Source organism: Kogia breviceps, chromosome 2 (genome assembly GCF_026419965.1).
Source record: "Kogia breviceps isolate mKogBre1 chromosome 2, mKogBre1 haplotype 1, whole genome shotgun sequence".
NCBI classification, from domain to species: domain Eukaryota; kingdom Metazoa; phylum Chordata; class Mammalia; order Artiodactyla; family Physeteridae; genus Kogia; species Kogia breviceps.
The window spans coordinates 54,639,722-54,652,070 of record NC_081311.1 but is presented as its reverse complement, the minus strand read 5'-3'; the positions used below and the strand labels follow the sequence as shown (position 1 = coordinate 54,652,070).

At 52.6% G+C, this 12,349-nt stretch overlaps 2 protein-coding genes across 14 annotated transcripts in view; one reads left to right on the top strand and one right to left on the bottom strand.

The window, feature by feature from the left end:
- DYDC1 (DPY30 domain containing 1) overlaps window positions 1-4,998 on the bottom strand; it is a 159,126-nt gene extending 154,128 nt beyond the window's left edge. For 7 of the 9 annotated variants that reach the window (XR_010838914.1, XR_010838913.1, XR_010838915.1 and 4 more), the window contains exon 1: window positions 4,743-4,998. The gene's annotated coding sequence lies outside the window, so the exon portion shown is untranslated. Of the gene's footprint in view, window positions 1-3,739; window positions 3,875-4,473; window positions 4,611-4,742 lie in introns of all 9 variants that reach the window. The other 2 variants (XM_067025254.1, XM_067025255.1) reach the window with 2 other exon arrangements.
- TSPAN14 (tetraspanin 14) overlaps window positions 1-12,349 on the top strand; it is a 62,227-nt gene that overhangs the window by 1,211 nt on the left and 48,667 nt on the right. The window contains exon 1 of one of the 5 annotated variants that reach the window (XM_059053091.2): window positions 5,051-5,273. The exons of 1 other annotated variant lie outside the window; for it this stretch is intronic. The gene's annotated coding sequence lies outside the window, so the exon portion shown is untranslated. Of the gene's footprint in view, window positions 1-5,050; window positions 5,274-5,841; window positions 6,051-12,349 lie in introns of those variants that run through there. 3 more of the 5 variants (XM_067025249.1, XM_067025247.1, XM_067025246.1) reach the window with 3 other exon arrangements.

Sequence of the window (12,349 nt, the reverse complement as noted above, 5' to 3'; positions counted from 1 at the left end):
ATCTGATTCTTACTATAAGCTTGCGAGGTGGGTTTTATTTATTATCAAGATAATCTTGACTTTACAGATAAGAAAAGTAGGGCTCTGGGCTTCCCTGGTGGCACAGTGGTTGAGAGCCTGCCTGCCGATGCAGGGGACACGGGTTTGTGTCCCGGTCCGGGAGGATCCCACATGCCGCAGAGCCGCTGGGCCCATGAGCCATGGCCACTGAGCCTGTGTGTACCGCAAAAAAAAAAAAAAAGTGGGGCTCAGAGATGTAAAGTATTTTGCTCAAGACCCAGTGGCTGAGAATTAGGAGCACTTGGACACCAAGTTCCTCTTCTATTCAAGCTGCTTCCCCTCATTGCCCCCCTGCCCCCCAGCTTGTACACACACACACACACACACACACACACACACACACACACACACACAGAGGCGCTACAGAGCAGACCCCAGGGAGAGTAAAAGCAGCACTGGGATAGGGACCAGACTGGGACAGGGGGGTAAGGAGGAAGTCAGATTTAAAATTTATAGCCAACTCCAGGTCCAGGAGAAGAAACTCTCAGCTTCTTTCTTTTACCCCTCCTTGTAACTTTTTTTGTTCCCATAATCTATACCTCAGGCTTGCAGTCTGTGCAATAATTCAGTTATATTCTTGGCAATTACAGTTCTGGGGGCTAGCTCGGAAACTAAGTCACTGTTTACAATACAGCCCTTTTATGAGTTGGGACTGTCCATATCTCAATTCTTTTAGTTTATTTTGTTTTTTGGTTATGTTGTACTTTTTTTTCTTCCAGTTTTATTGAGATGTAACTGACATACAGCACTGTGTAAGTTCAAGGTATATGGCAAAATGACTTACATACATCATGAAATGATTACCACAATAAGTTTAGTGAACATCCATCAACTCATACAGATACAAAATAAGAGAAAAATTAAAAATTTTTTTTCCTTGTGATGAGAACTCTTAGGATTTACTTTCTGAATATCTTTTACATGTAACGTATAGCAGTGTTAATTAATCATGTTGTACATGACATCCCTAGTACTTCTTTATTTCACAACTGGAATTCTGTACCTTTTGACCACCTTCATCCAATTCCCCTTCTCCACCCCCGCCCCCCCCCACCTCTGGTAACCACAAATCTGATCTCTTTTTCTGAGTTTGTTTGCTTTTTGAAGTACATAATTGACCCACAACACTATGGCAGTTCCTGGTGCCTAACATAGTGATCTGATATTTCTATACATTTCAAAATGAGCACCACTGCAGTTCTTTTTACTTTTTAAGAAAGGAAGAGAAAATGGGCCTGCCCTGCTTTGAGTGTCCCTGATGCTTTCTGAAGCCACCCCGTATTATTGTAAAAATGGGTGAGGTAAAGCTTGGTGGATCTCAAAGGGCAGCTGGAAATGGCAGGCGAGTGTCATAAGTAACTGTCAGTGAGGCCTGGTGGGGGAGGGGTGGAGGCCTTTCCGGTTTTGTGGGCACTCCTCTCACCCTCTTCATGACCTGCAGCAGTGTGGCCAACTGCTCCAGAAGGCAGCTGTCTCCCTGAGGCTGCTCACGCTGGCGGGACCTCCAACATCATCGGGTCCATGATTCACAAAGCTGGCCTTACTCTCTCCTCCTTGTTCTAGGATCATGACCTCCTTCACATCCAGGGTTAACCAGAAATCATCAGATGTGGATGATCATCTTTCTAATCGCAACCTTCACTGGAAACATCTTCTCTGTCTGCACACTTCCCTTTTTAATAATGGTGGAGTCATCCCTCTACCAGAGGTGTCCTCACCATTCACGCCCACATAACATCTCCTTCTACCTTTTCTTCAGAATCATCACTCCTGCATCATTCCTATCACTCTTCAAACCTGCTCTAGTACCTTCCATATTTTAAAAAAATCCTTTGTATCCTAACAGAAGTAAAACTTAGATATGGCTATGAGCACTGGAAAACAGAGGATTAAACAAGACAGAAATTTCTTTTTTTCTCAAATACAAAATCAAGAGGTAATAGCCCAGGGCAGCTCCCTAAACATCAGAAACCCGGATTTATTCTACCTTGTTGCCCTAACATCCTCAACACATGGCTACAGCTTCAAAGTTGAATAGGCTGGCTGCAGCTCTATTTATATATTCCAGTAAGCAGGAGAGAGCAATGGCTGAGATAAGCACACCACTTCCCTTTAAAGCTACTTCCCACAAGTTGCACGTGGACACCTCCACTTTCTTCCTGTTGGCTGGAAATGAGTCATGTGACCACACCGAGCCATGAGGGAGTCCTAGAAACCTGCATTTATTCAGGGAAGCCATGTGGCCAGCTAGAACTGTAAAGTCTATAATAAAGGAAATGGGGGAGAATGGCTATTAGGGTCATCTAGCATTCTCTGTCAAAGCCTCCTATGATTCCACATCCCTTTTTAGACCTCTCCCTGTTCTGTGTTCCCTGTTGGACAAGCTGTCCAAACATGATAGCTCTACCATGGTCTGGCTGCCACCCCATTCCTCCTGGAACACTGTCTTTATCATGTGTACCAATGGCATTCATGTGGCCAGAGTCAAAGGATCCTTCCATTTATTCATCTTATCTGAGCTGTAAGTAGCATCTAGCACAGCTGACCACTCTTTTCTGGAAACACTGCTTTGTCAGTCTCTGGGACATAGCACTCTCCCGGTTCTCCTTTCACCTCCCCAGCCTCTTTTGCAGTCTTCTTTCCTGCTCTGGCTCCTCTGTCTGACTCCTTTGGGTCCCTCTTGAACCCTCTCCTCTTCTGCATCTACCTCCTCAACCTACGTGACTCCCTCAGATCCCAAGGTGTTTACCATCATTAAAATGATGCCTCCCAAAGCCCCACCCCACGCCTCTCTTCTGAGCACCTAGTGACTGGACAATTGAATTGGACCTCTGACAGGCATCTCAACTCAAAATGACTAAAGCAGAATTCTTTTTTAAAAAATTAATTAATTAATTTTTGGCTGCGTTGGGTCTTCATTGCTGCGCATGGGCTTCTTATTGTGGTGGCTTCTATTGTTGTGGAGCATGGGCTCTAGGCGTGCAGGCTTCAGTAGTTGTGGCATGCAAGCTCAGTAGTTGTGGCTCACGGGCTCTAGAGTGCAGGCTCAGGAGTTGTGGCACACGGGCTTAGATGCTCTGAGGCATGTGGGATCTTCCCGGACCAGGGATTGAACCCCTGTCCCCTGCACTGGCAGGCAGATTCTTAACCACTGTGCCACCAGGCAAGCCCCTAAAACAGAATTCTTGATGTGCCTCCCTGAACTGTAGTCCCTTTCCTCCAGGCTACTCCACCCAATAAATGAGGCACTGTTCACCCACTTACTCCAGCCAGAAACTTCAAAGTTATCTTTGGTTTCTCTATTCCCTGCCCCTACATCCATCCTATCAGTGTCCATGTCCAAAACAGCATCTTTCAACTACTCACCTTAGTGTGGCCACCAATTTGGTCCAAACCACCATTAGTTTTGGCCGGGGCTGCCATAACAGTCTAATTATCTCCTTGCTTTTATTTGTGCCTGCCACCCACCCAATTTATTTTCACACAGCAGAAAATCAGAACACATTAGTCTTCTGCATAAAACCCCTCAATGGTTTAATAAAAAGTCTCCATTCCTAAACACAGTCTTGCATGGCCTGGTCTCTGCCCACTTCCCCACTTCATCCTTGTTCTTTTTCCCAGGCTTGCCACTCTAGCCACACTGTTTTGTTTTCAGCTCCTTGACACATTCACAGCTTACCTTTCTCAGGGTCTCGGCACAAACTGTTCTTGACTTGGAATGTCTCTGCTTGGCTTTTCCCAAAGCTATCTCCTAATTTTCTTGACTTCAATTTCACCATCACCTCCTCAAAGACATTTTCCCTGCTGGCTCCACCTAAAGTACAAACAGCTCTTGTTCTCTATCCCAGTCGTTTGTTTTTGTCCCAGAATTTACTTCAACCTGCAATAATGTGTGCTCCACCGAAAATCAGCCTTATGTAGCAAGAGGCTTCAGCTGTCTTGTTTACTGCTGAATCCTCAGCATCAAAACAGGGCCTGACACAGATTAGACGCTCAATCAAGCACCCACTATCTGCTCGAAGATGAATGGATGGACAGGTTCTCCAAGGAGGTCTCTGAGCTGCCTGGCGTGTCACAAGCAGACTACATCCCCCTTAATAAGAAAAAACTGGGAATGGACTGAACAGTTCCTTTTCCAGATCTCCTCCTTACATTGGACTTAACCTGTTGGTTGCTTTTACTAGAATGTGGTGCAACTAGTCTCTTGGCCCAATTTTAACAGATCCGAGTTTCCTGCTGTCCCCAGAGCAAACCGCTTAGCCCTCCTCCACCTGAATGAGTTTAAGGCTCATTAAAAAATGAGGCGTGCCTGGGCCTCATTTTTCAGACAGGCGGATTGAGACCCCAGAGGTCAGCCTTTTTAACATCAGAGCCCAGCCAGCGGTGTGAATACCTCTCTAACACAGGCTGTACCTTCAGTTCCCCCTCCCCCCGCAAGAATCCTCTCAGCCATCTTGTCAGGATGAAGGTGAGGGACAAATCTCGGCAGGCAGTCGAAAGAGAGCGTGATATTTTTAGCACGAAGGCTACAAGCAGCCAGTCTTTACCTGCTGGTTTGCAAAGAAATAAATGTTAATTTACTACCCCAGTCTTGAAGCCCACCCCCATCCCCAGTCTCCGAGGCCCGGCAGGAACGCCTCCCAGTACTTTCAACTCAGCCATTTTTCTAACCCTGCGCTCACCTCTCTACCCGGTCACCCCGCAGCCCCGAGATGTGGCACCCACAACTCGAGCTTCTCTCAGGCTGGGTTCCGGTGGGGTCAGTGACAAGGCCGACGTGGCGTCCACGTATTGCTCCGGCCCCCAAACGTTGGGTGCGGGTCCGAGCTCAGCCTGCCCCGCGCACCCAAGGGTCGAGCGCCGACCAGGGCCGCCCCCGCCTCCGGCCCCGCCCAAAGCGGGACGAAGGGGCGGGCCGGGGACCGGGCCCTACCGGTTCTGCCCAGGCGCGGGCTGGAAGGCCGGGCGGGGCGAGCGGTGGGGGCGGGGCGTGGAGGGCGGGGCCGCGCCGGGCAGCGCAGGGAAGTGGCGCCCCTTTCTCAGCCGCCGCCGGGCGCCGCGCCCCCGGCCCCGCCCCTCCGCGCCCCGCCCCCGCGCTCGGATGGCCTGAGTCGCGCCCTCCCGCCCAGCGCCGCCGAACTTGCTCTAACTTCCTTGGCCCAGCCCGGCCGCACCGCTGCAGTCGCCGCCGCCGCCGCCGCCGCCGCGCCCGGGTGAGTAGAGCGCGGAGTCCCCGCTGGAGCGTCGGGCCCTGCCCCCCTCATTGTCTGAGGCCGATCCCCCTGAGCGCCCTCTGGGGACTAGGACTGCTCCCTAAGTCCAGGATCGGTCCCTCCGGTTCCCTCGCCCCTGCCCCGGGGGCGGCCCGGCGGGCGGCGCTGGCTTTGTCTGCCCAGATCGCCCGTGAGGGGCCGGAGGCCTTGGCCAGGACCCCGCTGAGCCGAACTCGGGCGCCGGGCGGAGTGAGAGCCGCAGCGGGCGAGCCGGCTGGCGCTCGGGGTTCTGCCGCCCTCGCCCTGTCCGTGTCCCCGGACGGGTGCCTGCTGCGACCGGGCGGGAGTGGGAGCACTCGGGGAGGGAGGGGTCGGACCGCCGCCGTTCTGGGCTCTGCCCCTCTCCCCAGCCTCGAGCCTTGGGTTGGGCACTCCTTTCGGTTCCGTCACGGACCCTCGGCTGCCCGGAGCTCGGGCCAGGGGTGGAGGGTGGCGCGGACTGGGGAGGGCGGTCCCCTTCCCCGCCCCGCCTCGAGTGTGCTCCAAGTCGCTCACCCCGGCGGTGTGTACCACTCTGCCCTGCACGGGTTTGGGGTGGGCGGAGTTTGAGTAGGTGGTGATCCAGCTTCTCCGTGTTGGTCGTTTGGGGTTGTGCTTTGGAGCAAAGCCCGACTCCTGATCTAACTGGAGCTTCGGTCGAGTTGGGTCTGCGGCTGCGGAGTTGGCTCGTCCCGGGGCCACTGCTCCTGCGGGGAGGAGTGGTGGTGCCGCCAGTGGGTATGGGGTGTGTGTGTGTGGGGGGGGGTATGGTGTGTGTGTGTGTGGTGTGTGTGTGTGTGTGTGACCCGGGTATGGTGTGTGTGTGTGTGTGTGTGTGTGTGTGTGTGTGTGTGTGTGTGTGCTGGGACACGAATCCGGGAGGCACGAAGAAGTTGGTCTCAGGCTAGAAGGGGTCGGTACTGTGAGCAGTCGGGAAGGGGTCGGTACTGTGGGCAGTCGGGAAATGGTTGGCCCCGGTACTGCCCTGGCGGCTGGCTTCGGCTCTCTGTAGCAGCGCGCTGGGGTCTGGGGGCATCAAGTCGTCCTGGGCTGTGAGTGCAGGGCATTGCATTGGAGCCTTTGCGGGTGTGCTGTCTCCCATGGCCTGCTCCGTAGGAGTCCTCCTCTCTTCTGAGATGGGGGTTGCCTTGGAGCTGATAGGAGTGGGTGGAGCTGCTTGCCAAATCCTCAAAAGTAGCCTTCCCCCTTCCTCTTGACCTCAAAGTAGGGAAAGTTAGTGCCTGCAGAGTGCTGGGGTCACCCTTCCCTGTTGGTGAAGGGAAACCTGGGGCCTAGGCCATCAGAGCACCCAGCACCCCTACATCCCCTCTACATTCAGTCAGCCCTGTGGAAGGCCAAAACACCCTTGTTTCCAGGGATCCTCCTGGGCCCTGGCACCCTCAGAATGAAGCGCATACTCCTCCATGATGGCCCCATTTGCCCTTCTAGCTCCTCTCTCAGCTGTCTCCAAGCTTTGTCCCATCCTGAGGATCCATAATGTCTGGGGGTCAGGCCTTGGAAGCCCAGGCTACCAGGTGGATTTCCCCTCCCCTCTTATTGCATCCCCACATCTCTGAACTCCACTGCTTGGACTACCAAACATGGTCTTCAGTTCATTCAACAAAGCACGTTTGAGAGTCTGTGGGGTGCCAGGAGCTGTTGCAAGCATCATTCCAGGCTCACAGTTGGCTGTCAGCTCTGTGTGGTCTTAGAACCCAAGCTGGACATGTAGTAGATGCTCTGTAGCATTTATTAATCTGAGCTTGATCTCTGCTTAGCAGCATTATTCAGGCAAACAGGAGTTCAAGTCCACTGGTGTATTTGCAGGTTTGTGGCTGCCTCTAGGAAGAAAGGGCATGGAAAGAAAGGGACTGCAGAAGGGTTGGCTGCCCAGGGAAGTTCCCCCCTTTACCAGCTGGGCAGCTGTGCAAATCTCTGAGGACAGGTGAGGGCGCCTCCCTTCCCCTGACTGGGAGTGGGAGGACAAAGCATGTGTTCTGTGTGGGAGAGGAGGGGGCCCTGCCCTGCAGGTCCTGGTGGCAGTGAATTCCCAAGGAAGGGAGGGAGCAGGGAGTTCTGGAAGCTCTGGGTTGTGGAAACATTTCCTGAGGTCTCACTCTAGGTTACTGTGTGCTCAGGGATTTGACTTGTTACTTGTTTAACTTCAACTGAGACAGAATTCAGTTTGGCAATGCCTGTAAAGTGCCATTGTGCCGGTCCTGGGAAACCTTTGCTGGTTTTAAAATGTGTAGTAATAGTTAAGTTTATTGAGACTTAATGATTGAGACTTACACCACATACTATCCTAGAAGCTTTACTTGTGTTCACTCATTTAATCTGTGAAATGACACAGTATGGTAGATAATGTTAATGTCCCATTTTACAGATGATGAAACTGTGGCCTAGACAGGTCACAGAGTAACTTGCTTAAGGTCTGAATGTGAACTGGGTTTCCTCATACCTAATTAGATAATGCCTTCCTCTCAGAAGTGAATAAAGTTGATTAATACACTGAACAAGCCTGGCCCACCGAGGAGCTAGTAAGTTCTTCAGTGCAGGTGCCCTTATGTTCCCTGCTTCTGAAAGCATCTCAACTATCTGGGCACATAGCAGGTTGACTGGTGATGTAGCTTTTGTCTCCCTAAGGCCAGGGAATGGGAAGACCAGCACTGCCATGCACAGTAGGAGTGAGTCATTGCCTGTATCTGTCTAGATAGGTCAGAGTTTGTTGTGGTAACAATCCTCAAATCTCGGAGGCTTAAAGCAACAAAGGATTATTTCTTATACCACATCCATCGCATATCTGCTTTATGTTGTTCTCACCATGGGACCCATGCTGATTAAGTGAAATGTTCCTGGTCACTTGGACAGAGGGACAGAGAACGTGATGAATCTCACCCTGGCTCTTAAAGCTGCCACCCGGAAGCGGCATTTCAATGGCCGAAGCAGTCACATGGCCATACTTCCCTTCAGTGTGGGGAGCAAAAGAGGACTGGAAACATTTGGTGAACAGCACTGATGCCTGCCACCTGCCTACCACTGTGCCGTCTCTGTGACTTCTTCCCAAGGTCTGGGTCCGAGTGTCGTATGTTTCTGTGTCACCAAGAACATCGATCATGAATTAGTCAAAGAAATGTCATTTAGGTTAAAGATGAATTGAGGTGCCACATTTGAAGGGCAGAGGTATGGTGAACAAAAATGCTTATTAGGGTAGTAAGAGGTGGTCTGCAAAAGCAGCTTGCTCCTCTGACCCTGGGCAAGTTATTTGAGTCCCTTGGGCCTTTTTTTGTTTTTTTTTTGCCGTACACGGGCCTCTCACTGTTGTGGCCTCTCCCGTTGCGGAGCTCAGGCTCCCGACGCGCAGGCTCAGCGGCCATGGCTCACAGGCCTAGCCGCTCCACGGCATGTGTGATCTTCCCGGACCGGAGCACGAACATGTGTCCCCTGCATCGGCAGGCGGACTCTCAACCACTGCGCCACCAGGGAAGCCCCCTTGGGTCTTCTTTTTCTCATTCATGTATTCATGAATTAGTTCATGAGCCCAAGGACTAGTGATGAGTCCCAGGCCAGGGATTCTTTTTTGTTGTTGTTGTTTTTGTGTTACGCGGGCCTCTCACTGCCGTGGCCTCTCCCGTCGCGGGGCACATGCTCCGGACGCGCAGGCTCAGCGGCCACGGCTCACGGGTCCAGCCGCTCCGCGGCACGCGGGACCCTCCCAGACCGGGGCACGAACCGGTGTCCCCTGCATCAGCAGGCGGACTCCCAACCACTGTGCCACCAGGGAAGCCCAGGCCAGGGATTCTTACTAAGCACTTGTTTAGCTCCTAGCCTGGTGCTAGGGGCTGTAAACTGAGTTCCAGGATTCCTGTTTCCTGCTGCTGGGTCCTGGTGGCCTTTAAGGAGGGATATTATTGCCTATGGCAAGTGAAGCAGGCTCCTGCTCCTCCTCTCTGCCCCAGCACATGAGCCCTTGGACTTCCTCATACTCTATCTGTATGTGGCGAGTAGGGGCAGCCACCTTTCTTGGAAGCAGGAGCATGTAGAAGCAGCCCTATAGGCCTGGCCCTTCCCCTTCCACCTGTGAGACTCTGGGGCTGAGCTTGCAGGCCTAGGGGTATGGAAAGGTAAGGTGGTGAGGTTACTAAAGGATGGAGCCACATGAGGACAGGCTTGAATATGGGGCTGGGGTGGTTCTCTGTCCTGCGAAGTGGTTTAGAACCCCTTTGTTAATTGCATTTTTCCACCCAGGCCATGCTTGCAGTGTGTCAAAGAGCTGGCTACCCTGTGGACCTTGCTTTTGTGGTTTGTCACCGTCTTTGTCCCTGGTGACTTCCAACAGGGTCAAGAAACACTGGTGGAGGTGGTGGGACTTCAGGATCTTTCTTCTGCTCATGGTTAATGTACTATCCTTAGGCATGTCTCCTCCTTTTTCAGGGCTTCTGTTTTCTTTCCTACCTGGAATAGAGGGAGAGGTAATGGTGGTCTACAGCAGTGGTCCCATTCTTGGCTGGTCATCAGAGTCCTCAGGGGACTGTGTAGACTTGTGCTTTGAAAATCTTTGGTCTAAGTGAATGCCAGCATTCTTGGTTTGTCTTATCTTCATTACAGCAGTGGGGTATTCATAAAGTCTCAACATCTGTTTTCTCCCTTGACGGCATGTTTTTTTTTTTTTTTTGGTTCAGACAGGGCAAGCGGCTGTGTTGGACCAGCAAAGGGCCTGGCTAGCAGGAAATGTTTAGTGCCGATGAAACATAATGATGAGTAATGTTGTGCAGCACCTAGAGTGGACAGTGGTGAGGCCAGCTTTAGAGTTGTATCTACTTTCTAGCTGAGTGACCTGGACAAGTCTTTGACATATATATTTTTTTTCTTTCTTTCTTTCTTGGATTTGGTTTTCTCATCTGTGAGGTGAGAAGAATCTGCCCTTCCTGTCCCTCGTGGGGTTACTGTGAATCATACACCCTTCAGGTTTGAGAAGCACTGTGTGCAGCCCCTGAGATAGGGTGATACCCTGGTTTGGGACTGCTGCCATCACGCTGACGGCTCTCAGCAGAGTGCTCACCAGCCGAGGATTCTGGGAAGCCTACTTCCTCCATTCTTGGGCCTGGTGGGGTTGGCTGGGGCTGGGCCTGTCTGGACGTTGCTGTGGTTTTCCTTCAGGAGGCCGCAAGCTGGTAATCTGAGAGTAAGTGGGCCTGGGCAGGCTTCTGGAAGTCTGTTCTGTCTCGCTCGCCCAGTAGCCAGGGAGAAGTTCCTAGAGCCCTGATGTCCATCAGCTGGATATCTGGAGGGACCAGCTCCTCCCTTCTTGGGCTCTGTCAGCCTGTGCTGCGTGGCTGTGAGCCGTGGCGGGGCCGTTGGGATCCTGGGTCAGAGGTACACTTCTGGTGCTGCCTCAGACTCTGCGTGTGTCCTGGAATTTGGGAGAGCTGAGGCTGGGCTTTCCTGCATGGGTAAGGTTTGGGGAGGGGTCAGGACATGGGGCTAGGCAGAAGTTGACCCTGAGGAGAGGTTCGATGAACCCCCTCTCTCTGTTTTCCCTGTTTAACTGTACTAGCTGCTGGGGACTGTGCCAGTCTATTCTGCAGGGCCCAGGAAGCATTAAAAAAAAAAAAAAGCGGCTTTGAGGAATTTGTCGTCCTGATACTCCGGAGAGGGGCCCTCACAGCAGCTGGAATTAAATGAGTGTCCCCTGTATCTCTTTCATCCACACCCTGAAGTCTGAGTGGTGAGCCTGGGAGGGTCGAGGGCAGCAGCATATCCCAGGACACACAGGTCCAAGGCAGGGTCTGTGCTGATGCATCAGAAGCCCATCAGGGCACCATGGGATACCCGGGCTTGTTGGAAAGTGGCAGGTGGAAATAAGGGATGTGGCTGCCCCAGCTTCAGATTTGGCCTCCTAGGGATGGGCGACTGGGCCCTACACACCCACTGCAGAAGTTCAGGCCATGTGTGACTCAGCTTTTGGAGTGTTTTGATCCCCAGTCTGGGGTGCCCACTCAGCCTGCTCAGGTCCCTGCTCTTTCCAGGCTTCTGGCTGCTGCTACCAGCTGCTCCAAGGAAAGGCCCTGGTTGCCCACTGAGTGACCATTGCCACGAAGATACCCTGTTTCCTCTCCAGATGACCTCCCTAATGTCTGGCCACCCTGCAGCTTGGCTGTCTGCTTTCAGCCCTTCGCCCCTGGTCCAGACAGACAGGGTCTGTGCCCCAGGGCTTGGTCGGGGAGGCCAGCCCCAGCCCCAGCGGTTCTCACACTCTGGGTGAGGGGTCCAGGAAGACTTGGAGCTCCGTATTGTTAAAAAAAAATTATTCTGACACTCATGAAAACAGTAAGGCACACCTTATTCAGGAGTGTCGTGATAGGTATAAGGACTACAACGATGGTTTTGCAGTAGGGGAGAGAGATGGGGCTCAACCCCAAATGTTACAAGGAAAAGTGGGAATTTATAGCCAGGAGCAGAGGTGGGTGGGTGGATGGATGGTAAATTTATAGGAGGGTAGGGTAATTCTTTGCTAACCGACCTGACAGTTCTTGCTGAAGGCAGGCTAGGGGTCATCAGGTGTCACGTGGCGGGTGCTACACCAGGAGGATGAGGAATTTGGTCAGATGTGGAAGGTGATCAGCTATGGAGGGTGGGAGATCCTGGCTAAACTGCCTTAGTGGGATTCCTGCTAAAACTGGACTCTACAAGGACAGAGACAGAACCCCGGGTTTGGGCCTCATGGGGCAGAGGGCTCAGAGGATCCTGACTAGTTTGGTCAACAAGAGACTGTCACTGTACGACTGTCCCTAGCCTGAGCTCATCACCACTCACGCTTGTTGCTCAGGAGCGGTGCCCCTCTTTGCGGGCGTCACTCCCTTGTTTCCAGAAACCCTAGTCCTTTTCTTTTCAGCATCTACCGGCTACTTGGCCCCTGGCTCCTTCACTCTTGGCCCCTGGACCGCCCTCTGCATCCAGGAAACAGTATGGACCCGTGGCCTTGGTTCCCTGTGCCACCACCACCACCACCCGCCCCCAGGCCAATGCTGGCTGCC